Source organism: Pongo abelii, chromosome 16, assembly GCF_028885655.2.
Source record: "Pongo abelii isolate AG06213 chromosome 16, NHGRI_mPonAbe1-v2.0_pri, whole genome shotgun sequence".
NCBI lineage: Eukaryota > Metazoa > Chordata > Mammalia > Primates > Hominidae > Pongo > Pongo abelii.
This window is the reverse complement of record NC_072001.2, coordinates 19,122,033-19,146,046: the sequence shown is the minus strand read 5'-3', so window position 1 is coordinate 19,146,046 and position 24,014 is coordinate 19,122,033. Positions and strand designations below refer to the sequence as shown.

General features: G+C 38.5%; 1 pseudogene; it reads right to left on the bottom strand.

Annotated features, from left to right (window-relative positions):
* Window positions 1–7,531: 7,531 nt before the first annotated feature.
* LOC129050566 (ADAMTS-like protein 3) overlaps window positions 7,532–24,014 on the bottom strand; it is a 117,374-nt pseudogene continuing 100,891 nt past the window's right edge.

Genomic DNA, 24,014 nt, shown 5'->3' with positions numbered 1-24,014 from the left:
CCTCCTTGATGTGAAGAAGGGAATAATCTATCTATGAAGTGAGAAATAAAAATAACTTTAGGGTGCTTCAAGGAAACTATGGACACTATGAAAGTGGCTATGAAAGTATCATAAATGCAGAAGGAAGGAAAAAAGACTTCACTGATGGAGTTACGTAGTCAATGTTTGTACCTGTCATGGCAACTAGTGATTTTTCTGCAAGATAGACATACTCAAAAATATTTGTTGAATGACTAAGAGGCTATTTGTATGAATAATGAACCCAGAAATAACAAGAGAGTTTTACCATCCTCTCTCAAGTACTAAGGAGGAGTCCTTCTTACTAATAGTTGGGAATAATCTTTTCTCCCATTTCAAGATGGAAGATACTTTTCATGAGGATGGTTAACATTAAATAACATGGAAATAATTATGTACAGAGAAGATCATATATCAGAGAGATGGTGCCAAATCCTCCTATCCATGGATGCTACCCATTTCTGCTCTTTCATGTGGAACAAATGTGAACTACTGGAGAGATTATAAATGCATCCATAGATCCCCACTGGGAACTGGAAGTTTTCATTCATTCCACGCATTAGTACACATGATAAAGATGACATCATTCCTCCCTCAAAAATCTTACACTCCAGTGGAAAGGTAGCTATAAAGAAGAATGAGAATCTTGGGAAAAGAATAATTTCCTCCTCCTCCTCTACTTCTTCCTCCTTTTCTTGCTCTTCTGTCTTTTCCTCCTTCTACTTTTCCTTCCCCTCCTTTTTCAATCTCCCCCCCCCGCCATTCTTCTTTTTCTTCAAGGGAGGGACTGCATTTAATATGTCCACCAAGAAATGTTAGTATAAAACTAAATAGGAGCTACTCCATCTGTACTGAATCAACAGGAGCTCAGTTTTCCCTCCAGATGAATAATTCACATATATCTAACTTCTTTATCTAGATGGGAAGGTCTATTGCAATCTGTCAATAAAACAGTTTTTATAAGAAAGTAGTAAGTTGAAAGGGAAATGCTACAATATTGGAATGGGAGCTGGAAATACCATTTGATTTGAATTTACAATGCACCACAGACTTACCTTTTGGTTTATAACACGGGATGGAAATGACACATTCTTCTTTGACGTGTAACTTCAGTTGTGGATCGCAGCCCCCAACATGCTCTCCATGGTGGTTAATACACACAACAACCTGGTACCGTAACCCTCGGCCACAAGTCACCATGCACTTCAAAGAAGAAAAGAGAAGCCAATGCATTTCTTTTAAGACAACCACAAAGGCATTATTGTATCATATGCAAAGGAGAGCCATGAACTACATAAATATTAAACACAAAAGACTTTTAGACAAATATTATGTAAGGAAGGGTACAGAGGCTAATTTTCTGTGATGCTTGTATTTCAGGGCCCCTCTTTTGTACAACCTTGTTCCACTTCTCAATTCAAAAAGTATTTAAGGTGAGATCGTAATTCGAGAAAATTACAAATGCCTTGAAATCTTACTGCTCAAATATCAAAGAAACTTGTTAGAAGTTTTCTCAAGTTTGATTAAAAGTTTACATGACCCTACCCAAAATAATTTTTGAAGATAAATGAAACCTTTCTGAACTGTCAATAAAAATATAATACAATTCTGATGAATTATGCCAGAGGATTATTTTTCTATTCCGTCTATAAAAGTCAGTCTTGCAAAACTGCTGTCATATAACGAGGCCGTCAAAGAGTATTCAGCCAAACACTACAGAAAAAAATACTATCGATGTATTCCGATACATCTATAACTGCCACAGTTAAAGTTAATAAAAACATTATGCTATTTTTTCCTGAATTTTTGTGAAGTTTGTGTTGTCAGCATTTTTTTCTTGGATTATTTGTTTATGATTTGAAAGTTACTCTTGCCTATGAGTGGAATGTTTTCATGTCATATAAAAATCTAGAATAGCTTTTCAAATTTATCTGTGTTATGGTTTGGCTCTGTGTCCCCACCCAAATCTCATCTTGAATTGTAATCCCCATAATCCCCACTTGTCATGGGAGGGGCCTGGTAGAGGGTGATTGGATCATGGGGGCAGTTTTCCCCATCCTGGTCTCATGATAGTGAGTGAGTTCTCCTAAGATCTGATGGTTTTATAAAGGGCTCTTCCCCCTTCATGCTCTCTCTCCCTCTCCTACTGCCTTGTGAAGAAGGTACTTGCTTCTATTTCACCCTCCACCATCATTGTAAGTTTCCTGAGGCCTCCCCAGACATGTGGAACTGTGAGTCAATTAAACCTCTTTCATTTATAAATTAACCAGTCTCTGGTAGTATCTTTATAGCAGTGTGAGAATGGGCTAATATAATCTGCATGTTGGGGAGTATATATATGTATGCATTTAAAAAAATTGATAGACTATATTTTTTGAGGACCATATTGTGTTTACAGAAATATTGAGCAGACAGTACAGAGAGCCCCAATATTCCCCTTCACCCCCTTTTCCCCCTATGATTTTCCCTATTATTAACATCTTGCCTTAGTGTGGTGCCATTGTTACAACTGATGAACCCGTATTAATACATCATTAACATAACTAATACATCATTTAATATATCATTATTAAATATTAATATTAAGTCCAGAGTTCACAATGTGGTTGTTGTCATCTTTCTAAAATTCGTAATTTCTTATAATTTCCTTTCTGATTCTAAATAAACATTCCCTTCAATACTCAATATTTGTGTTTTATATTCTTGTTTTTGAGGAGTCCCCTCCAATCTGTACAAACTTCAGACCCCACCCATTCTGGATCCACCCCAGGGAGGGGCTGAGAGTTCTTGGTTGCCTTTGGTTACCTGCTATGGGACAGGCACCTCCTTCATTTGTTATCTCATGAATCCTCCTGACCCACTTCCAGGTCAGTAGCTTCAGGCTTATTGAACAGATAAGCAAACGGCCCACCATCTAAGGATCTTGCTCAAGGTCACACAGTTCCTAACAGGCAGAGTGGAATTCCCTCCCAGAGCCATCTATTGCCAAAGCCATGGCCAAGCCACTGCTTTAAGAAGCTTGAAAAGTATTTTCTGACCCTCTAAGCACTTTGTACCTGTGTATTGCTAGGGACAAGTTTCAAAGATATGTTTCAAGGATATGGAGACTTTTCTCAGTGTATGCACATCAGGCAGAATATTGGGAAATCTCTCTAGTTCATGATGCCACTCTTGAAACCACTGAACAAATACTTTAATGAGTTCAGTGAAGCTTGAGATTACCGTTTTTGGAAAATTGACTCACCTACCCCCAAGTTTATCAATTTGAGATATATATAATCTTGAGTGGCTGTTTTAGCCATGAAAGAAAAAAAATTCACCCAAAGAGAAAGAAAACAGTACAAGATATTACTACAACTGGTTAATCCAAAGGAGTATCCTCTCCTTTTAAACCACACTTCTGGGAAGCTGGACACTTCCCCAATGGCACTGTCAGTGTTTACAACGGTTCCAGAACTCCTCTGCGGAGCTGCATATGTCCTCGATAATGGAAAATCCACATCACTGAGAATATATTTGATTTTTGAAAAAAGTGAAAAGTATTAAGGGTGAAGTATGGTGAATGAGAAGAGCTAGTTAACATCCTCTACTCTGATAATATGCATAATGATGAAGTCATGGTATTTATGGGGATGGAGGGTGATATAAAAGCTCTAAAGCCAACATAAAACATATGGCTAGGACTTCAGAGAGCTGAAAACAAGCTCTGCAGTTGTAGAAATAATGTTGATTGGGGGCTGAAAAAGTGAAAGTCCCTAATGTCTCGATAACAAATCCTTTTGCAGCTGAGATGATATTTTTTGCTTTCAACAAAATAGAAAGAGGACTTAAATTGCCAGCAGAAAGATCCTTAAAAATAATTTTTGATGCCAGACCATCACATGAATTTTGGCACATAACTCAGGAGTTCAAAGAACAAAACGACCTTGCTAAAATAAAATCCTTCCATCCCGGTCTATTGATTTATGTGAACAAGCTTTCCCAGTGTACACATACAAAGCCAAACAAAACAAAATAAGAAACCAATAGTAAAAATTAACAATAAAATCATTGCTGAACACATGGCTCATTCTGATGATGAATATATGGACTAGTTTTTAAGCTCCACTTATCTTCTATCAAGATATATTAGTGCATGTACATGATGAACTAAGTGTGTATTCAAAGGAAATGCAATTTTTATGTGTTATTCTTATTTACCGAACTTTGAAATATATATATATATACGTTATTTTGACTGTGTATTAAAATTTACTCAATTCAGAGGAATATTTTAAATACTTAGGGCCTTATGGCCACAGGAAAGTAAAATAAATTAATTTCAATGATCATATATATTTTCTTGGAGAGAAGTAGAATAGTGTAATAAAAAAAGACTTTAAAGCATAAAAATACGTTATATTAGAATAAAATTCTGTGGGGAGAGTTGATTGTAAATGTGAGTTCAAAGGGAGAAATATGCACAACATCCAAATTGTTAAAGAAGAGGTCACCCCTGTATTTTTTAAATGAAAGATGGCAAAGACAGAAATTATCATGGCATTTAAATTCCACTAGACAGATTTTTTTGAATGCTGCAACACTCTTATTTTAAAATGTCAACATTCACAACATGTTGAAATCATATTCTTTGTAATTATTTAAACTTGTGATAGGAAATTTCAAATGTCAACCTAAATATATGTGAAGAAATGCATAACTCTCTAATCTTCTTTTTAGGGAGTATGTGACCAAAAATTAATTGATAACTTCTTCCCTAGCAAGTTTGAATAAAGTTCTACAGGGTGATGATGTTTAATCTGGGGATATGAGAAAAAGATTGATATGGTCTTCACCTGACACTCACTTGTCCTTCAAGTTCAAGTGCTACCTCCTTTTGAAGCTTGCCTGACACCTTCAGGTGGAGTGAATCATTCCACCTTGTGTCTCTGAAGTACTAGGCATATGACGCTACTCATGCACAATACAATACTGTATCACAACGTTGTTTGCATGCATGTCTGTGCAACTAGATTCTAAGCTTTTGGGTGGTAGGAGCAAGTTGTATTTACTTCTTAGCACGGTAGCTGACGCATTGAATAAATACATGAATAGATATATTAATGCATGTATATGTTGAACTTAAGTGTGGAAATCACTTAAGAAAGCTGGAGAAACTTGAGTCAACTACACCTCACTCTCTAGAAAATTAAAGGATTAAGATTAAATTATTAAATATCAATGTCTGCATTTTTCATCTTTGACTAATCCAGCTGCATTTTATTTGTTCTGGAGGCTTACTCAGTCATCTCTTTAGAAAGTGAAAACTACGCTAATTTGACATGAACCTTGTTATACCTCTGGGGTGTTTTCCTTCTTCTCTTTTCTTTTTTCATACAACTTGACCCCATGGATGATTTCTAAATAGGCTGCCCACCTCTGGTCTTTCCCAATGTTAGGCTATCTTGCCTCAATTACTTAAAATATATTATGTCTCCACAAAAATTGTGAAGGTTCTTAGTAGCTACTGGATCAAGGACACACACTTTCATGTCGTGTCAGCATTTCCAACTTCATCTCTCAGTTCTTAGTAACATGGGTCATCTCTTCAAATCTTCAACTTTGAGTCACTTCTTGTCATTACTGCCTTTGCTCAGCCATCTCTGTTTGGCCATCTCCCTAACACTAACCCTAACCCAGTGATGTTTCTCAGGTTCTCACTTGTTTACATTCTTCAAAGAATTTAAACAATTTAAATTTTAATTCTTGCTTGTTTAAATTATTCAAAGATGGATTAGGCAACACAAGGGCAACAAATACTTCCTGATTGACCCTGCTTCAACATTTGTTCTTTACAGATTTGTTCTTTACAGTACTTAATATTAATTATGCTGATAATTACATGGAAATATTATTATTAATGTCCTTAATATTAATTATTCCTGCGTACCTTGATGCTTCTGGTCTTTCTTACCTTGTCCTCCAACTGTCTTCCTAAGCTCTTTGGAGTAGGAACCATGCTCTTTTACCACTTTTTTTTGTCTGCGTGCTGTCTAGCACCATGGTGGGCATATAGAAAATATCCCTTAAAATATGAGAATTAATTAAAAGTGGCATACTCAAATCTTACCTGAGACCCCTCCATAGCAATCCACTTGGGGCAATCAAACAGATTACAAGTTTGCATAACCTTGGGTTTGGGTGCGTACATGCACTTCCATTCTTCTGCCTGCAATATCTCTCCATGCATGGATTCCTCCACACACACAAAGCTCCGTCTCCGAATTCCTCCTAAACAGGACACGGAACATGCAGTCCAAGGATTATGCTCCCAGCTCAAAAGCAAACAAAATTATATTATTTATTTGTTGTTTGTTTGAAGTTTGCAAAGATGGTGGCAAAAAGTATGGCCTTAAGGTATCAGGTGTGGTTCAGCTGAATGAGCCTGGGACTGGGAGTCATAAGACTTTACAATTTTTTTTTTTTTTTTTTTTTGAGACAGAGTCTCGCTCTGTAACCCATGCTGGAGTGCAATGGTGCAATCTTGGCTCACTGCAACCTCTGCCTCCCGGGTTCAGGCAATTCTGCCTCAGCCTCCCTACTAGCTGGGATTACAGGCATGCACCACCATGCCAGGCTAATTTTTGTATTTTTAGTATAGACAGGGTTTCACCATGTTGGCCAAGCTAATCTAGAACTCCTGACCTCGTGATCCGCCTGCCTCAGCCTCCCAAAGTGCTGGGATTACAGGCATGAGCCACCATGCCTGGCCTTTTTTTTAATTTTAATTAATTTTTTTTTAAAGATGGAGTCTCTTTCTGTCACCCAGGCTGGAGTGCAGTGGCAAGATCTTGGCTCACTGCAACCTCTGCCTCCTGGGTTCAAGCTATTCTCCTGCTTCAGCCTCCCAAGTAGCTGGGATTACAGGCACCTGCCACCACGCTCGGCTAATTTTCATACATTTTAGTAGAGATGGGGTTTCGCCATGTTGGCCAGGCTGGTCTTGAACTCCTGACCTCAAGTGATCCACCCGCCTTAGCCTCCCAAAGTGCTGGGATTACAGGCATGTGCCACCACGCCCAGCCAAGACTTTATTCTTAACTGCCACACACAAATTTTAGTCACAAGGTACTTAGCTCCTCACATCTGGGGGTTTTGTCAACTGGGAATAATATACCTTCCCTATTTACCCTTCATCAGACCATTGTGAAAATTAAATCAATTAAAATATACAGTGTGGCTGCATCTTCAAACTGCCTCTAAACTGTAAAATACTAATGGACAATATTATTAGAGAATCACAGAACCTCAGAGTCAGGAAGGACCATATTACTCTTTTCGGGATAAAAGGGGATTAAAATTTCTGATTAATTGCAACACTTGAGCTCCTGCTGTAATACTCAGTTGTCCAAGATACGCTTGACAGCTCCAGCGATGGGAAACATCATCTTTTGAGGCAGCCTATTCCATCTAATTCTTAGAAAGATTTTTCCTATTATTGAGTTGAAGTCTGTTTTCCCTTAGCTTTATAAAGTGTCTAATATCTAACCCTCATACATTTTAGGCTATTGCTACAGATGCTACAGTTCCTTGCAAACTACTTAAACTGCAAAAAGGAAAAGGAAACATATCACTCGCTGAGGAAGAGGTTGGAAGTGGTCATAGGGCATTATCTCTTTAAATCCATCACTACAAATGAAATCATTGTGAGAATATCATTTCTATAATAAATTCACACATTCATTAATTGATGAATATAATATTTGACATCCCAAAAGACAGAGCTCTTCCAAATTGGAAACTAAAAATATCAAGTGTTATCAACCATTCCCAAAAATTCAGCCACCATCTCTTTAATTGTCAAGAATATCTACGACACAAATTCCCCAGTTCTATTTGAAAATACAGAAAACTAAACTAGCAGTATATTAATCAAAGGAAAAAAGTATCTTGCAATTTCAATAAATTTATTCCTTTTTATAATAATTACTCTCTTAATATATTAGTGATATTAACACACTGTCGTATTAGTAGGATCTTCAGAAAACCACTTTATTTCACAGAATTTGTCCTCTGAAAGGTCTCTATTCATAATTACGTTCAACCAGGCTTACAGGAAATGGGCAGTTTAGTAACAGGAAATGAAATCCACTGAGAACGCTTCCTTTTCCACTTGCACACTTCTTCCTAAGCCAGCTGGCAGATATCTGGAGGATTATGGGACTTGATATTGTTCTGTTATTTTAAGGTATTGTAGTAAGCCAGGAAACTTCCCCAGGCAATCCAAGTCAGCAGTACTAAATTATGCAATAGGATAGTTTATGCATAGCTTTTTTGCTTTGGCATTAAAATTTTACTTCCTTGCACAATGCATTATTTATACTGAATTTAATAGGAATACTTCAAAAGCCAAAACATGATAATGGGTGACCCAGTTTAAAAGCTAAAATGGTGAGTGAAAGATATTTATGATTGGCAGATGGACTAGACGTATTACTTGGATGAAGAGAGCAGGAGATGTTCAAAAAGGTTCATTATAAAAACTTAGGAACACATAGCCCACGACAAGAGAAAGCTAGACTTTCATTCCTAATGAATGTGTCCTAACTTCTATGCACCATAGTTACAAATGTGAACGTAGGCACCTGCCGCCAGGAGACAAAGTCACGAAATGGAAATGTATTGCCCTGCAAAGATTGATCAGTCTCAGGTGAAGCTGATTTGTTTCTTTTTGAAGTAAAAATGGTGTGGACAATGACACAAACCTTGATGGGCAGGGATCCATGCTGCATTCCTTCAGTTTTGGTTTTGGTTTTACATTTTCAGGGTAGTAGTGACAATAATGGTCAGGAACTACCCTCTTCAAGCGGATATCCACACATTCAGCAGAATTGAGCTGATAACCTAAAGTGTTAGAAAAGGAAAGTCTGAATATTGCATTCATTTTTACTTGGCAGAGTTACCACTTGCCACACACTTTTTTTTTCCTCTTTAAGAAACTTAACTCAGTGGCTCTCAACCCTGGCTGTATAGCAGAACCACATGGGAGCTTTTAATACACTCTAATGCCCAGGTTCCTTCATGGTCCAATTAAGTCAGAAGTCCTGTGGCCGGGATCCAGGAAAACAGCACCTTTTAAAAAAGATCCTCAGGTTCTTCTCAGATGACTAAAATGCGTGGCCAAAATTGAGAATGACAATTAGTACCAACTGTGGTACTCTCAGCACTTCTAACTAAAAAATGACAATAGTCTCCTCTTAAGAACTGTTTCCAGCCCAGGTGCAGGTGAGTTATTCATTCTCCTCGGTTCATTGTCTTTTCTCCTCATTGTCACCACAGCACTGTGCAAGGCCCTTCTCTCATTTCCATATAATCTCTCTTCTTCCCTTATTGACGCTCCCATTCCAATCCCCGCAACACACCTATTTTGATTTGTTGTTGACATGTCCTTAAATATGCAACCATCTTATGTAATGTTGTTTTTTTGTGTATCTGTTTTTAGCTTAATGAATGATAATGTGTTTTAAATCTTGTTCTGTTTTCCACTTTTTTCACTCAACATCATGTTTTTGAGAACTACCCTTGTGCTGGGTGGTTGCTGGGTTGAATATTTCTTTCATAACATTTTGTGATTTGCATACACAGTACCACATTTTACTCTTCTCCCCTGGGATGCCGCAGGCACCTGCAATACCAATAAGCTTTCCAAATGGGGAATTAAGCATTGTCAATACAAAAAGGAACAAAATCCATCCCCCTATGTCACTCCCCAGCCCTCGTCTCACAAGCCTTCAAACAGAAGGAATGAAGACTTATTCTTGATTCTACTACATCTAATTTGTAGAGTTTCTGAGGAAAGTGAACATTGCAAATAGATGAGTGCTATAAATTTAAAAAGCAAGTCACAAAATGATGCTTCTATTTCCTGAAAGATCTGATTCCAAGTTTCCTGTCACTACATAAGTGTCTGTTAAGTTAAACTTTTTTAAAAAAAGGTAATTTTTCAAAACTAGAATGAGCTCTTTACGAAAGAAAAAAATGGCCAAAGCCAAGCGCTCTGCGTCTGCCAGTTGGTCTAAAGGTCTGAAAATACATTTAAAGTCCTGATTGTCGAGAGGAATCTGATTTTATAAACCACTAGACAGCTTTCTATAAGACACGGCTTGGATGTAAGCTGAGTGCAGAAGGACGGACTGGTAAGCATTATAAAAAGCAAGGTCGAAACCGCAAGAATGAAAATCCAAATGGAGTCAATAAAATGTTACTTGGGTGCCAATATCTGCCAGAAAGTCAATGATATCAGATGGCAATGGCAATCTAGGTACTTGCTCCAGATTGATCCCAAGTGTCTCACATTGACGATTACAGATGGGACTAGGAAAGTCCATCCAAGCACCCCTGGTACCTTAGAGACCAATGGACTAATTTTCTTGATTATCCAAAACACTTTAAAATCCATTCACACACATCACACAGATTTGATGACTAATATAATTAAATTTTGGTAATGCTTTCCTTGTGGGTTTTATGTGTGTATTTTATTTTCCCCAAAACAAGTACAAAATGAGATTACAGCTCCTTGAGTCAGAAAAAAAAAAAATCTTTGTTCTAAATAGAAATAGACTTCTAAATGAAAACAGGGCATATACAGGTTTTTATAATTTGGGGAGAGACAATTAATTTTCCTCTTCTGTTTTATCACAGTTTAGAGATAGCAAAAAGCAAAAGAAATGAGGCAGAGTGCCTTTCTGTATCTTGAGCAAATGTACTGAAATTCTGCCAGTGTACAGAAAATGGCAGGCTCCCCAAAAGCAGCCTAAAATCTCCCTTCTGTTCTTACAAAGATTGTAAGACAATCTCACTGCTAAGTGCTCATGCACATTTACAGTTCCTGCAGGACTACATCTTTCCATGGGCACCCGAGTATGAGAAACACCTATTTGCTTCCCAAGAATTTAGTCAACTGGATTAAGCTGAATCCCATTATAAAGTGTCTCCTCTGGAGTAAAAAGTGTCTTTTATCTTACGGATCCAAATGTGAACGTCTCTCTGAATGACTGTGTGTAAGAACAAAGAAATAAAATTTTTTAAAAAATAGATGTTTGAGCCAGGCATGGTGGCACATGCTTGCACTCCCAGCTACTCCAGAGGCTGGGGTGGGAGGATGGCTTGGGCCCACCAGTTGGAGACCAGCCTGGGCAACATAGTGAGATGCCATCTCTACAAAATATTTTAAAAATTAGCCAGGCATGGTGGCATATGCCTGTAGTTCCAGCTACTTGGGAAGCTGAGGTTGGAGGATCGCTTGAGCCCAGGAGTTTGAGTCTAGCCTGGGCAACTTAGTGAGACCTGCCTCTAAAACAAACAAACAAATAAAAAAGAGAGAGATATGTTTGTTTTTCTGCAGAGTAAGAGTACCCAAAGGGTCATAAGTGACTCAAAGATGTAAAGGAAACTTTGCCTTATAAAAATGCTTATAACATTCAAGAAAATTCAGAGGGAATTGAAAATAAACTGAACGAATGTCAGAGCTGGTAGAAACTTGAAGTGACTTACTCCACTGGTTTGTTCTCACTGTATGAATTTTGTGATTGTGCTCTATTTGTGACAAGGGATAGATTTCCACTTACGGTAGTTATTAAATTCTTTTTGTGAATATGTTTATTTAAGTTGAGTAAATGCCCCCTTAAAGAAAAATCCTTTAGTAAATAACAGTGCAGGAATAACACAGATATGGCAAGAATAGTGATGGCAATATGGCTCCAGCTGCTATCCAAAGACACCGGCTTAAAGAGGTGATGGTTCTCAAAGTGGAGTGCGTACCATCATCTCCTGGAGGATGAGCCACACCCTGGGGTTTCTGACTCAGTAGGTCTGCGGTGGAGCCTGAGAATCTGTATCTCTAGTTAGTTCCCAGGAGATGCTGATGCTGCAGGTCCAGGAAGCCCACTGTGAGAATCACCTGCTGCAGGATCATCATCATGTGGTCTTTTGCCTCAACCCTGGCCCTGGGAGGAACTAGCTGGCGAACTGGGGAGATTCACTTGTACTTTCTTTCTGTGGCACTATTCAGTCTTCTCTCCATTTCCAGGGACATAAACTTCTTCTTGGGCCTGGGCTGCCCAGGGCTTCCCATAAAAGTGCCTGCCCTGTTGTTTCAGGGGGAGCCTAAATTCCAGAAGAGAGACATCTGCCTGCATATTCACAGCAACCTGGCACTGACTGAAGAGCCCTCCTTCATATACCTGTAGTTTAAAGGAGAAAGGCCAGTTTCTGACTCTAAGTAAATTGATATGCCATAGGCTTCAAGGATTGAGATGTGGAGCTAGGCTGGGCTGGAGAAGGATTTATTCTAGCTCTTCAAACAAGACCATACCTGAGACTGCATACCCTGATCTGGTCCCAGGTATAGTAGGAGGTTTAGGGGAGGCAAAGGGCAAAGTCATTTAGAGCATGACTCTGATATCAAGCAGACCTGGCACCAGATCCTAGCTGCACTGTTTACTAGCTGAACAACATACTACTGTATGCTCTTTACACTTTCTAAGGGTCAGTTTGTTCATGCATAAGACAGGAATAAGAGACCTTCCTTAGGGTTTTCTTGAAGAATAAATGTGATTATGAGCATCTAACCCATGGTTTGACACATGGTAAACACCTAGTACCACTGCCTGGTACTCTAAGGGGAAGCTTCAACATAAATCCCTATTCTAGTAAATCATGGTTCCTGGGTTGCATGCATTTATTCTTTGATTTAAAAGGTCAGTTCAGAAAAAGAGAATTATTTTGACAGTAGCTCTGGTTGCCTTCTCATTTGCTCCTGAGAGTTGCCAGTTCTCCATATCAAATGGACAGTAATCTTCCACCGGAGCATGAAAGATGCTGCTTTTCTGGCATGTGTGTAGAGCCCTGGATTACACTTGTCCCCAAACCTTCCTCAACTGACTATGAAAACCTTGAACAAGGCCAAGCACGGTGGCTCACGCCTGTAATCCCAGCACTTTGGGAGGCCAAGGTAGGTAGACCATCTGAGGTTGGGAGTTCGAGACCAGCCCAGCCAACATGGAGAAACCCTGTCTTTACTAAAAATACAAAAATTAGCCAGGCATGGTAGCAGGCACCTGTAATTCCAGCTACTTAGGAGGCGGAGGCACAAGAATCGCTTAAACCTGGGAGGTGGAGGTTGCAGTGAGCCAAGATTTGGCTACGGCACTCCAGCCTGGGTGACAGAATGAGACTCTGTCTCAAAAAAAAAAAAAAGACCTTGAACTAAGCAGACAATAAGCAGGGCTTTCCCCTTTACCACTTAGTAGGGACCCTTTCTCTTTTTAATAAGCTTATACTCTTGCACCTGAGGAGAGAAAAGTTGTAAATCTAACGTTAGAACCAACACACCCATTGACTCAACCTGGCTGGGCAAGTCACTCCTTCTTTCTGCTTTTCCGATTTTTCATAGAAAATTAAAAATAATACATACATTAAGGGCAACCAAGAAGAGAAATGCAGTAACACAGGCAAACAAGTTTGTTTACGGTTTTTTTTCCTTTGGCTAAAAGTAAAAGGTGTTTTCCAAATCCATTTTGCACTGTCTTCAAGAATAAAGGCAAATGCATCTTCTTCATTAACACCATTGCATTCAGGCTGCTGAGTAAGGTGCTATGTGATGAGACATCTCTAATCACCACACCAATTTTAAAATCAGCTTCAAAAATGTAAATGTGAAATTTGTCTAACTCTGAGCTCTAAATATTCATGAACAAAGCCTGGACCTCACCTCCTCCACACCTCACAGTGCAGGGAAAGAAGTCAGTTTGTCTCCACTGATGACTGATGGGCTGGTAAAAGAACTGAACCATTATTTTTAATAATAATATATTTAAGCACATCCTTTTGAAAAATTCTTCTAGAAGCACAACTGCAAGAACTCAACTTAAGTGTACAAATATATGGTGTTTAAACAGTCTAGTATCTAATTAAAAGGAAATGGGGGGCAGGCATGGTGGCTCACACCTGTAATCTCAGCACTTTGGGAGGCCAAGGCAGGTAGATCACTTGAGGTCAGGAGTTCAAGACCAGCCTTGCCAACATGGTGAAACCCCATCTCTATTAAAAATACAAAAATTAGCCCAGCATGGTGCCACATGCCTGTAGTCCCAGCTACTCAGGAGGCTAAGGTGGGAGAATTTCTTGAACCACTGTCTCAAAAAAAAAAAAAAAAAAGAAATAGGGCACCAATGAGGTAATATATATGTTAATTAGTTCCATTTGGCCATTCCACAATATATACATATTTCAAAACATCATGTTATACACTATAAATATATACCATTTTTGTCAATTAAAAATGCTAGGAAAAGATTAATGTGGCCAGGCACAGTGGCTCATGCCTATAATCCCAGCACTTTGGGAGGCCGAGGTGGGTAGATCATCTGAGGTCAGGAGTTTGAGACCAGCCTGGCCAACATGGCAAAACCTGGTCTCTGCTAAAAAATACAAAAATTAGCTGGGTGTGGTGGCATGTGCCTGTAGTCCCAGCTACTCAGGAGGCTCAGGCAGGAGAATAGCTCAAACCCGCAAGGCAGAGGTTGCAGTGAGCTGAGATCGCACCATTGCACTCCAGCCTGGGCAACAAGAAGGAAACTCCATCTAAAAGAAAAAAAAAGTAAAAGAAAAAATTAATGTGTTAGAAAAACCAGGCCAGGCACAGTGGCTCAGCCTGTAATCCTAGCACTTTGGGAGTTCAAGGCAGGAGGATCACTTGAGGCCACAAGTTTGAAATCAGTCTGGTCAACATAGCGAGATCCTATCTCTCCAAAAGAAAAAGTTTAAAATTAGCCAGGTGTGGTGGCATGCACCTGTAGTCCCAGCTATAGCTATTGGGGATGCTGAGGCAGGAGGACACCTCGAGTGCAGGAATTTGAGGCTACAGTGAACCATGATCACACCACTGCACTCAAGTCTAGGAAACAAAGCAAGACTCTGTCTCAAAAAAACATGAAAATGAAAAAGAAAAATCTCTAAAAAATGCAATTGGAAAAAAAAAACAACAAGAAATACAATTGGGATAAAAAATTTTAACAATAAAAATTAATACAGTGGGTTCGGCGTGGTGTCTGATGCCTGTAATCCCAGCACTTTGGGAAGCTGAGGCAGGCAGGTCCCTTGAGGTCAGGAGCTCAAGACCAGCCTGGCCAACATGGTGAAATGCTGGCTCCACTAAAAATACAAAAATTAGCTGGGTGTGGTGGCACATGCCTGTAATGCAAGCTACTCGGGAAGCTGAGGCAGGAGAATCGCTTGAACCCGGGAGGCGGAGGTTGCAATGACCGAGATTACACCATTGCACTCCAGCCTGGGCAACAGAGTGAGACTGCATCTCAAAAAATAAAATAAAACAAAAAAAATAAAATAAAATAAAAGTAGTATTATAAAAGGTATTTCATATGAGAAATGCTACATTTAGTGGAAGAAACAGCTTATCAAAATAATACAGTTTAAAGGGAATTTTAATAAAGTATCAATAAATCTGCTATAATATTTCTTTAAAAAATAGATAATAGACAAATAGAATGATGAAGAGACAATATTTAATGATATAATTGCTTAGAATTTCCTAGATTTTAAGAAAGACAGAAGTCTCTGTTTCAAAATGCTCATTGAGTTCTAGACATTTTAAAAAATAAAACAAAAAGCATAAAGAAAAATCCTAAAAGTTATCATAAACAAAAATATGACTACGTAGAAAAATTTGAAAAATCAGATTAACATCACATTTCTCACAAGAAATATTGGATTCAAGAAAACAAAGTCAAGTCCTCAAAGTGATGAGGGAGAAGAATATTGAATCTGGAATTCTATAACCAAGTTATTAATCAGTAATCAGTTATCAGTTATCCTCCTATAATCAAATGACCAATCATTAATCAATGAAATAAATATATTTTCCGACACAAAATGATTCTGAAACTTTAACACTTAGAGATATTCACTGGAAAAAAAGAAAAAAAACTACTAAAGAATGTACCTAAGAACTAATATAAATACAGAAGTAGTGAGATGCAAGAAGCAATAATGATTAAATAAATCAGTAAAGCTTACAAGAGAATCTAAACAAGGATTGATTTCAAAATAGTGGTTTTATGTATTTAATTACAAAATGACATAAAAACTCCAGACACAAGATGTGTGTGTAGGGAAGGGGAGGCAGGGTTATGGTAATGGAGTGGGGACAGCACAGGTATTACAGAGATAGGATACACTGCTAAAAGGAGCTTTGTTTCTGTTCCCAACCCAGGACCCTAGAAAGTTCTATCATAGGAAAAAGTAAACTGGAAACAGGACAACCTTCAAAGGGTATAAAGCCCTGGTTCAAGTTATTTCAATTCCTTGTTAGATAAAGATCACCTGTTGCTAACCTAGCTGTCTTCCAGAAGCAAAAATAAGACAGCTAAAATCATCCAGTTGGAAGAGTGTTACACTGAAGATCTAGAAGCAAAAATTATCCAATAATAATTTTTAAAGGGGATTTTAACAAAGAGTATCAATAAATCTGCTACAATCTCAAATTATATCCACAACCTTTCTTCCATAATATACAGCACAAACTTTAAAAGTAACTAAGAATAGAAAAAACAAAATTTAATGACAACCCAAAAAAGTGAAAAAAATAGACATTATAAACATAATGACAGGAAATCCAGATATTGGTATTAACTGATGAAAATATAAAAACTTAAGTACACCATTATTACCTCCTACAACCCTGGCCTTGGCTTCAGTCTTGTTTCCCCGCAGGAGGGGCCTAGCAACACCTTATGCTATTCCTATGATTATAACACAAGTATTGGAACACTTTGCCTCAGGCACTGTTTTTCAGAGAACTTGGAACAAGATTAAAATGTTCAAGAAATCAAATTATAAGATGGGGAATTTCACTGGAAACAAGCTATAACTAAAATGGAAATTCTAGGAATAAAAGATGCAACGATTTAAATCAATATCTCAATGGACGAACTTAAAAGTGGATTAAAATAGACTTTGGCAAGTATTTTATAAAGAGCCAGATAGTAAATATTTTAGGTTTTCAGGCTACATGGTTTCTGTTGCAACTATTCAATTCTGCTAGTATAGTGCAAAAGTAGCCATTGACAATGTGTAAACAGATAGAGGTGGCTGTTCTGATAAAACTTTATTTACAAAAACAATGATGGCCTGCTGGTCGTAATCTGCTGATCCCTGAATTAGACACACCTGAGCAGAGGATCAGTAAAATGACAGTAAAAAGAAAGTGGAAATTAGACAAATTGGATACAGGTAAAGGTATAATTACAGTCCTTACAGTCCCAGAAATACATAACAAAGAGCTTGGGAGAGAAGTTAATCTGAAGAGATAATAAATGAGAATCTGTCAAAAGTGATGGTGGATCTCAAGCCACAGATTCATGAGACACCTGGACTTCAAGCTGAAGAAAGGCACTAATTACACCATAGCCCAATTGATGAAAACTCAAAACAAAGGGAACGCACTTAAAAGCAGATGAAGAAAAAGGACAAATTACCTTCTAAGGAACAAAAAGAAGGCTGATAGCTGACTTCTCCACAGAATAAACTGAAGTCAGAAGACAATAGGGAGATATCCTCAAAGTGCTGAAAGAAACATTTTATAATCACAGAAGGGTCAATTCACTAGGAAGATGCGATGATTCTAAATGTGAACATACCTAACAACCTAGCCTCCAAATAGATAAGGCACAATGCACAGTCACGGGGTAGTTTTAGCACATCTCTCATGATAGAATAAGCAGACAAAAATCAGGAAGGCTATAATTTGGAATAACACAATTACTAAACATGACCTAATTGACATACATAGAACATTGTATCCAACAACAGAAGACTACACATCACATTCTCCCAAACTTTGTTATATTCTGAGCCACAAACCAAGTTTTATAAATTTTGAAATATTGAAATAATATGGAGTATGTTCTTTGACCACAGTAGAATTAAGCTATAAAAATAAATTTTAAAAAGATTACTGGAAAATTCCCTCATGGTTGGATGTTATACTTCCAAATAATCCACAAGTCAAAGAATATGTAATTACAAAACTTACAAAGTAATTTAACTGAATGATGAAGGAAAACATTTCATATCAAAATTATTAAATTAAATATAAGGTATGCATTGAGAGAAATTTTTAGACTTAAATGTATATGTTTTAGGGAGAAAAGATGAAAATTAATGATTTCATAATCCATCTCAAGAAGTTTAGGAAAAAAACAGCCTATGGGATCTAAAGAGGTAAGAGTGGACATAATAAAGATAGGAGCAGACATTAATGATAAGGAAAGAAAACTAGAGTAAAACAGTTATGAACCCAAAAGTTGTTTCTGTGAAATGTCTAATAAAATTGATAACCCTCTGATGTGACTGAGCACGTAGAAGAGTAGGCACAAATAGTCAATATCAGGAATGAGAAAGAGGACATACTACAGGTTGTTCAGAAAGTGAATGAACAATAAGAGGATGCTATGAAAAGTATGCCAATAACTTTTAAAAGTTATTTGAAATAGGCAAATTCATTGAAACTAAATGGACATAAGAAATAAGAAAATCTAAAGAATCTGCATCTTTCAAAGACATTAAATGCATAATTCTAAATATTTCCTGGTGCACACTGCCAAACATTTAAAGAAAAAAAAAATGGCACCAATCGTTTGCAAACTATTGCAGAGAATAAGAGGAAACACTTCTAAACTTGTTTTATAAAAGCAGAATAAAATGCCAAGACCTGAAAAAGGCATTCCAAGAAAACAAACAAGCAAACCCTTTCCTGCACGTAGGTACCAAAACGACAACAAAAACCTTAAGTGAAATAATTTAAAATCACATCCAGTGATATATAAAAGGATACACCTTTTAACAAACAATAAAATAATTAATATTAACAATAAATTCTTTTTTTTTTTTTTAATGGAGTCTCGCTCTGTCACCCAGGCTGGAGTGCAGTGGCGCAATCTTGGCCCACTGCAACCTCCACCTTTCAGGTTGAAGCGATTCTCCTGCCTCAGCCTCCCAAGTGGCTGGGACTACAGGCGCATGCCACTACACCTGGCTAATTTTTTGTATTTTAGTACAGACAGAGTTTGACTGTGTTAGCCAGGCTGGTCTCGATCTCCTGACCTCATGATCCGCCTGCCTCAGCCTCCAAAAGTGCTGGGATTACCGGGGTGAGCCACCACGCCTGGCAACTAACAATAAATTCTAATCGAAAAGAATAATGACTAGGTAGGTTTATCACAGGAAGAAACAGTTGGTTTAACATTTGAAAAATCAATGTCATTTATTACATTAAAAATGAAAAAGGAGAAAACCATGTGATCATCTCTAAAGATGCAGAAAATGCATTTGATAAAGCTCTGTGCTTGTACATAATGAAGCAAACTAGAAAAAGAAAAATATTCTTTCACCAAATAAAATATCTATAAAAAATGTTATAGTAAAAACCATATATAATGGTGAATTATAGGGAACTTTTCTCCTGAAGTGAAATGCATAACAAGGACAGCTGCCATCTTCATTATTTGCAGATGTCACAATTGTGTATGTATACAATCCAAAAGAATTCACAAACTATTAGTATTAATACATGAATATAGTAAGAATATAATGTCAATACACAAAAATCAATATTTCCACACCCCAGAAACAAATAGAAACTGAAAAAAATACCATTTATAGTAACACCAAAATAACCAACACCTGAAAATAAATTTAATAAAAGATATTAAAGACATAGAGTAAAAATTATGAACATTACTGAGAGAAATTTTAAAAAAACTAAAAAATGTATGGATATGCCATATTGATGAATTGAAAGACTTAGTATTGGAAAATGTCAATTTTCCTTAAATTGACATACAGATCCAATGCAGTTCCAATCAAAATCCAGCAGATTTTTAAAAACAGACAAGCTGATTTCAACGATATAAGAATGCAGTGTCAAGGAAAGCAAAGATAATCTGCAAGAACAAAGCTGAAACTTACACTTCCAGATATCAAGACTTATTTTAATGCTACAGTAGATATATCACAATGGTTTTGGCACAAATAAACAAACAGATCAATGAAACAAAGTAGGGTCCATAAATACATTGTTATTACCAGACTTCAGAGAAATAGGCAACAGATCATTCTTCACCTAATAGCTCTAGGTCAATTAAACAGTCATATAGAAAAAATATTGATTCTATTATACCTCACAATGTATACAAAATAATTTCTAGATGGATTATAGCCTTTGGTGTGAAAGGAAAAACATTAAGGCTTCCAAACACAAACATAGAAGAATATCTGAAGGGCTGGGCATGTATTCCCAGGACTTTGGGAGACCAAGGTGGGAGAAACGCTTGAGCTCAGAAGTTTGAGACCAGCCTGGGCAACACAGCTGGATCCTGTTACTACAAAAAAAAAATTTTTTTTTTTTAAATTTGGCCAGGTACAGTGGCTCACACCTGTAATCCCAGCAGTTTGGGAGGCTGAGGTGGGTGGATCACTTGAGGTCAGGAGTTCAAGACCAGCCTGGCCAAAAGGGTGAAACCCTGTCTCTACTAAAAATACAAAACACTTGCTGGGTGTGGTGGCATACACCTGTAATCCCAGTTACACAAGAGGCTGAGGCAGGAGAATAGCTTGAACCCAGGAGGTGGAGGTTGCAGTGAGGTGAGATCGTGCCACTGCACTCCAGTCTGGGCGACAGAGCGAGACTCAAATAAATAAATAAATAAATAAATATCCAGGCATGGTGGCGTGCACATGTAGTCCCAACTACTTGGAAGGCTGAGGTGAGAGAATCACTTGAGCCCAGGAGGTCAAAGCTGCAGTAAGTCATGATTGTGCTACTGAACCCCAGCCTGGGCAACACAGCAAGACCGCATCTCAAAAAAAAAAACAAAACAAAAAAAAACCACGAACAAACAAAAACAAAAAGAAGAATTTCTTCATAATTCTGGATGAGGCAGATTTCTCAACCAGAATACAAATAGCACTAAGTAAAATGTTAAAGACTGATAAACTACACTACAGTAAAATTCAGAACTTCTGTATAGGGAAACTGATAGCCCTAAATACATTCAATGGAGAAAAAAATGGAAATAGAATGAATTAAGAATTCAGCTCTAGCAGCTGAAAATATAACACCAAAATAAATCCAGACAAAGATAAAAGAAATAAAAACTTATATAAATAGAAATGTAAAAAAACCTCTGCATTAATGAACAAAACAAAAATCTAGTCGTTAGATGTCTCAGAGACAATGTTTGGATGGTCTGAACAAAACAACAACTATGCAAGGAACCAATAAACGAGTTTAGGAATGAAAGAGACATTGTTATAGGTAAAGAGGAGACTGTTTTTAACAATAAGGGAATACCATGATTACATTTGAAGAGCTAAGTTTGAAAAATGAGATGAATTGGATACTTCTCTAGAAAAATGTAAATTTCAAAATTGGCTAAAATAATAAGCCTAAGAGAAACATAAATGGTTTCTAAGTCTTCTCCATTACCACCGAAAAGAAAAATAAGAAAAGAAAAAAAAAAGAAAGAGAAAAGGCATTAAGCTAGATGTGTTACAGAAAGAGAAATCCCAAGCATAGTAGACACATTCCATTCCCTACCAGCATCCATTTCTCCTTTCCATTCTACAGACACTCAATTTTGTTCATGTTCATTCCTCCCTCCTGTGTCTTACATGTACATCCTGATTGTTTTTTTTTTTTTTTTTTTTTTTTTTGAGATGGAGTCTCGCTCTGTCACCCAGCCAGAGTGCAGTTGTGCAATCTCGGCTCACTGCAACCTCCGCCTCCTGGGTTCAAGTGATTCTCCTGCCTCAGCCTCCCAAGTAGCTGGGATTACAGGCGCCTGCCACCATGCCCAGCTAATTTTTGTATATTAGTAGAGACGGGGTTTCACCATGTTGGCCAGGATGGTCTCGTTCTCCTGATCTCGGGATCTGCCTGCCTCAGCCTCCCAAAGTGCTGGGATTACAGGCGTGAGCCACCGCACATCCTGATTGTTCTAAGTGAATCACCATGCTCACATTTACCTTGCTAGTGGCAGGACCAATGAGTGTTCTGCTCAGATACACAACTGCAAAGGGTGTCACTGGCCAACAGCCCCAGTTCTGGGTCAAGCTTCCCATGGGATTCTCCTAGCCAGTGACTAAGCACAGCAAGGGTATTGAAGGCAGAGCCATTCTTGGGAGACACTGGAGGCCTATGATGAATGACATTGGCTCAGGGTTTCCTCTCCAGCTTTGCTGAATTCTCCTAGAACCTACTGCATTTAAGATGCTTGCATCCAACCTTCCTTCCTTCCCTCTCTCCTTCACTCATGGTCAGATTTTCAGTGCAATCTGATGGCTCTCTCAGCATCACCCTGCTTTCTCTCCCTCTTTTTTCTCACAGGCATTTCCTAAATAAGTTTCTTGCACTTCTCATCCTGCCTTGCATTTGATTCTTAGAGGACACAGATGAACACAGCAGTGGATGGTATAGAGTGGGCACGTGACCCAATTCTTGTCGATGAGAGGTGGTAAAAGGTCTACTGTGGAGTTTCTGAGGTTTCCTCGCTGAGAAGGTCCACAAGAAAGAAAACGGCCTACTGGGCTTCCGGGGATCACATCATCTTGTCCACATGTGACACCTGGATCAGTGCCTTTTACTTCCAGTGCAGGGCAAATATACAGCAACTGACTCAAATCCATGCACGATATCCTCAAATGGGCCCTAATTGCTGCCAGTGGGCACACTCTCTTTCCCCTAGTCCCTCAACACTGCCATTGTTGTCTTGCTGCACGTTCTCGGTGGTGTGGCTGGGACCCCATCCAATCCTTGGCTGGCTTAGAGCTCTGCACTAGGGAGACCATCGGCTTTATTGTTCATGCCAGGATGGCTCTGAGAGTGAAAGGAGGAGCTACTAACAATTCAGCTGGGGTCACAGGCACAAACTGGGCCTTTTCTGAACAAAATAGAACCCATAGTCTCTCTACCTACACCTCTCTGCTGAAGGGTCATTTTGCCACCACCTTGTCACCCCCTGGCCAGTCAAGAGTACATTAAATTTTCTAGATGTCTTCCATTACCACTCAGGAACTGAAGGAGACTCCGGGGAGCTAAACCCAGACTCAACCTATGACTGAACATTTCAGGGCACTAATTCCACCTTCACTCTCATGCGGCTTCTCTGGGTTGCTGATGGAGGTGGGATTTCTGTGAGGTGCTTTCCTCTGGGAGCTCTGCCTGGGAAGGGAGCAAAAGCTCCTTTTCTGCTTTTGGCTTTCCCTGAAAGCATCCCTGCCCTGGAGAGCGACCACCATCATGAAACATGGCTCGCTGCCCGCTTCCTTTGTCCTGGCACCAGGAGAGGGAGAAGGCTTTCCACATCCTGGCTGGACATGCCCTGTGTGCACATCCTCCTGAGGACACTAGACTGAGGCGCAGCCTTGCTGGAGAAAGGAGCAACCTCTCCATGTTACAGAAGATGTGCTATGGGTTAGGACCCCAGGCTTGGCCCTGGAAATGTTGTGGAGACTAAATCAATTTGGAAAATCTTCATCTCTCTCCACTAAGGGTGGCTTTCAAAACAAAAGACTAAGCTAAAAATAATAATAACCCTACTTTAATCATGAAAAGATGAACATGAATGCTTTCTCCTGCACTCCAGCTAATTACTCACCTGCCATACCACTGCTGTCAAGTCCGCAGGGCAAACAGCTCTGCTGACAAAGGAGATGGTGAAGTACAGAGAATGGCAAAAGTGAAATGCACATTGACATTTGCAAAAGTGTATTAGCACTGTTTGATGAGGAAAATGAGTTTTATAATAAAAGTATGTGGCCAGGCATGGTGGCTCACACCTCTAATCCAGCTCTTTAGGAGGCTGAGGTGGGAGGGTTCTTGAGCTCAGGAGTTCAAGGCCAGCCTAGGTAACATAGTGAGACTCTGTCTCTACAAA